Genomic DNA, 2,500 nt, shown 5'->3' with positions numbered 1-2,500 from the left:
TCAAGGTGGTATGGCCGTAAGCGAAATCTGCTGCCAAAATTGGGCTATTTGAATGGTTAGAACATTAGGGTAGTAAACTATATAAAGCTTACAGCACCTGGTATTCCCAGGCGGTCTCCCATCCAAGTACTAACCAGGCCCGACCCTGCTTAGCTTCCGAGATCAGACGAGTTCGGGCGTTCTCAAGGTGGTATGGCCGTAAGCGAAATCTGCTGCCAAAATTGGGCTATTTGAATGGTTAGAACATTAGGGTAGTAAACTATATAAAGCTTACAGCACCTGGTATTCCCAGGCGGTCTCCCATCCAAGTACTAACCAGGCCCGACCCTGCTTAGCTTCCGAGATCAGACGAGTTCGGGCGTTCTCAAGGTGGTATGGCCGTAAGCGAAATCTGCTGCCAAAATTGGGCTATTTGAATGGTTAGAACATTAGGGTAGTAAACTATATAAAGCTTACAGCACCTGGTATTCCCAGGCGGTCTCCCATCCAAGTACTAACCAGGCCCGACCCTGCTTAGCTTCCGAGACCAGACGAGTTCGGGCGTTCTCAAGGTGGTATGGCCGTAAGCGAAATCTGCTGCCAAAATTGGGCTATTTGAATGGTTAGAACATTAGGGTAGTAAACTATATAAAGCTTACAGCACCTGGTATTCCCAGGCGGTCTCCCATCCAAGTACTAACCAGGCCCGACCCTGCTTAGCTTCCGAGATCAGACGAGTTCGGGCGTTCTCAAGGTGGTATGGCCGTAAGCGAAATCTGCTGCCAAAATTGGGCTATTTGAATGGTTAGAACATTAGGGTAGTAAACTATATAAAGCTTACAGCACCTGGTATTCCCAGGCGGTCTCCCATCCAAGTACTAACCAGGCCCGACCCTGCTTAGCTTCCGAGATCAGACGAGTTCGGGCGTTCTCAAGGTGGTATGGCCGTAAGCGAAATCTGCTGCCAAAATTGGGCTATTTGAATGGTTAGAACATTAGGGTAGTAAACTACATAAAGCTTACAGCACCTGGTATTCCCAGGCGGTCTCCCATCCAAGTACTAACCAGGCCCGACCCTGCTTAGCTTCCGAGATCAGACGAGTTCGGGCGTTCTCAAGGTGGTATGGTCGTAAGCGAAATCTGCTGCCAAAATTGGGCTATTTGAATGGTTAGAACATTAGGGTAGTAAACTACATAAAGCTTACAGCACCTGGTATTCCCAGGCGGTCTCCCATCCAAGTACTAACCAGGCCCGACCCTGCTTAGCTTCCGAGATCAGACGAGTTCGGGCGTTCTCAAGGTGGTATGGCCGTAAGCGAAATCTGCTGCCAAAATTGGGCTATTTGAATGGTTAGAACATTAGGGTAGTAAACTACATAAAGCTTACAGCACCTGGTATTCCCAGGCGGTCTCCCATCCAAGTACTAACCAGGCCCGACCCTGCTTAGCTTCCGAGATCAGACGAGTTCGGGCGTTCTCAAGGTGGTATGGCCGTAAGCGAAATCTGCAGCCAAAATTGGGCTATTTGAATGGTTAGAACATTAGGGTAGTAAACTACATAAAGCTTACAGCACCTGGTATTCCCAGGCGGTCTCCCATCCAAGTACTAACCAGGCCCGACCCTGCTTAGCTTCCGAGATCAGACGAGTTCGGGCGTTCTCAAGGTGGTATGGCCGTAAGCGAAATCTGCAGCCAAAATTGGGCTATTTGAAGAAGAAAAAAAAGAGACTCTTTCAGGCTTTCTGAAGAAACTGAGAGACTATTTCAGGAATTTTGAGGGGAAAAAAGACAATTTAGGATTTTTGAAACATTTCATTGACTCTTTTTTTTTTTTTTTTTTTTAAACAATAAAGCTTACAGCACCTGGTATTCCCAGGCGGTCTCCCATCCAAGTACTAACCAGGCCCGACCCTGCTTAGCTTCCGAGATCAGACGAGTTCGGGCGTTCTCAAGGTGGTATGGCCGTAAGCGAAATCTGCTGCCAAAATTGGGCTATTTGAATAGTTAAAACATTAGGGTAGTAAACTATATAAAGCTTACAGCACCTGGTATTCCCAGGCGGTCTCCCATCCAAGTACTAACCAGGCCCGACCCTGCTTAGCTTCCGAGATCAGACGAGTTCGGGCGTTCTCAAGGTGGTATGGCCGTAAGCGAAATCTGCTGCCAAAATTGGGCTATTTGAATGGTTAGAACATTAGGGTAGTAAACTATATAAAGCTTACAGCACCTGGTATTCCCAGGCGGTCTCCCATCCAAGTACTAACCAGGCCCGACCCTGCTTAGCTTCCGAGATCAGACGAGTTCGGGCGTTCTCAAGGTGGTATGGCCGTAAGCGAAATCTGCTGCCAAAATTGGGCTATTTGAATGGTTAGAACATTAGGGTAGTAAACTACATAAAGCTTACAGCACCTGGTATTCCCAGGCGGTCTCCCATCCAAGTACTAACCAGGCCCGACCCTGCTTAGCTTCCGAGATCAGACGAGTTCGGGCGTTCTCAAGGTGGTATGGCCGTAAGCGAAAT

The 2,500-nt window shown here is 48.0% G+C and overlaps 14 non-coding genes across 14 annotated transcripts in view; all 14 read right to left on the bottom strand.

Moving 5' to 3' along the window:
- Window positions 1-22, bottom strand: part of LOC148985887 (5S ribosomal RNA) — a 119-nt gene extending 97 nt beyond the window's left edge. Inside the window, exon 1 of the ribosomal RNA XR_016166319.1 lies at window positions 1-22. This exon is cut by the window's left edge and continues 97 nt beyond it. This is a non-coding gene — a ribosomal RNA (5S ribosomal RNA).
- Window positions 23-85: 63 nt separating this feature from the next.
- LOC148985886 (5S ribosomal RNA) lies at window positions 86-204 on the bottom strand. Its single transcript, XR_016166318.1, has one exon. It is a non-coding gene; the product is annotated as a 5S ribosomal RNA (ribosomal RNA).
- Window positions 205-267: 63 nt separating this feature from the next.
- On the bottom strand, window positions 268-386 carry LOC148985885 (5S ribosomal RNA). Its single transcript, XR_016166316.1, has one exon. It is a non-coding gene; the product is annotated as a 5S ribosomal RNA (ribosomal RNA).
- A 63-nt stretch (window positions 387-449) lies between these two features.
- On the bottom strand, window positions 450-568 carry LOC148985884 (5S ribosomal RNA). Its single transcript, XR_016161115.1, has one exon. It is a non-coding gene; the product is annotated as a 5S ribosomal RNA (ribosomal RNA).
- Window positions 569-631: 63 nt separating this feature from the next.
- LOC148985883 (5S ribosomal RNA) lies at window positions 632-750 on the bottom strand. Its single transcript, XR_016166315.1, has one exon. It is a non-coding gene; the product is annotated as a 5S ribosomal RNA (ribosomal RNA).
- A 63-nt stretch (window positions 751-813) lies between these two features.
- Window positions 814-932, bottom strand: LOC148985882 (5S ribosomal RNA). The gene has a single exon (XR_016166314.1). It is a non-coding gene; the product is annotated as a 5S ribosomal RNA (ribosomal RNA).
- Window positions 933-995: 63 nt separating this feature from the next.
- On the bottom strand, window positions 996-1,114 carry LOC148985881 (5S ribosomal RNA). Its single transcript, XR_016162796.1, has one exon. It is a non-coding gene; the product is annotated as a 5S ribosomal RNA (ribosomal RNA).
- Window positions 1,115-1,177: 63 nt separating this feature from the next.
- LOC148985880 (5S ribosomal RNA) lies at window positions 1,178-1,296 on the bottom strand. Its single transcript, XR_016166313.1, has one exon. It is a non-coding gene; the product is annotated as a 5S ribosomal RNA (ribosomal RNA).
- Window positions 1,297-1,359: 63 nt separating this feature from the next.
- On the bottom strand, window positions 1,360-1,478 carry LOC148985879 (5S ribosomal RNA). Its single transcript, XR_016166312.1, has one exon. It is a non-coding gene; the product is annotated as a 5S ribosomal RNA (ribosomal RNA).
- Window positions 1,479-1,541: 63 nt separating this feature from the next.
- LOC148985878 (5S ribosomal RNA) lies at window positions 1,542-1,660 on the bottom strand. Its single transcript, XR_016166310.1, has one exon. It is a non-coding gene; the product is annotated as a 5S ribosomal RNA (ribosomal RNA).
- Window positions 1,661-1,830: 170 nt separating this feature from the next.
- Window positions 1,831-1,949, bottom strand: LOC148985877 (5S ribosomal RNA). Its single transcript, XR_016166309.1, has one exon. It is a non-coding gene; the product is annotated as a 5S ribosomal RNA (ribosomal RNA).
- Window positions 1,950-2,012: 63 nt separating this feature from the next.
- On the bottom strand, window positions 2,013-2,131 carry LOC148985876 (5S ribosomal RNA). Its single transcript, XR_016166308.1, has one exon. It is a non-coding gene; the product is annotated as a 5S ribosomal RNA (ribosomal RNA).
- Window positions 2,132-2,194: 63 nt separating this feature from the next.
- Window positions 2,195-2,313, bottom strand: LOC148985875 (5S ribosomal RNA). The gene has a single exon (XR_016166307.1). It is a non-coding gene; the product is annotated as a 5S ribosomal RNA (ribosomal RNA).
- A 63-nt stretch (window positions 2,314-2,376) lies between these two features.
- Window positions 2,377-2,495, bottom strand: LOC148985874 (5S ribosomal RNA). The gene has a single exon (XR_016166306.1). It is a non-coding gene; the product is annotated as a 5S ribosomal RNA (ribosomal RNA).
- Window positions 2,496-2,500: the final 5 nt, after the last annotated feature.

The sequence above is a fragment of the Pimephales promelas genome, chromosome 3, assembly GCF_988280905.1.
Source record: "Pimephales promelas chromosome 3, fPimPro1.hap1.1, whole genome shotgun sequence".
Lineage (NCBI taxonomy): Eukaryota > Metazoa > Chordata > Actinopteri > Cypriniformes > Leuciscidae > Pimephales > Pimephales promelas.
This window is presented reverse-complemented; position numbering and strand designations above follow the sequence as displayed.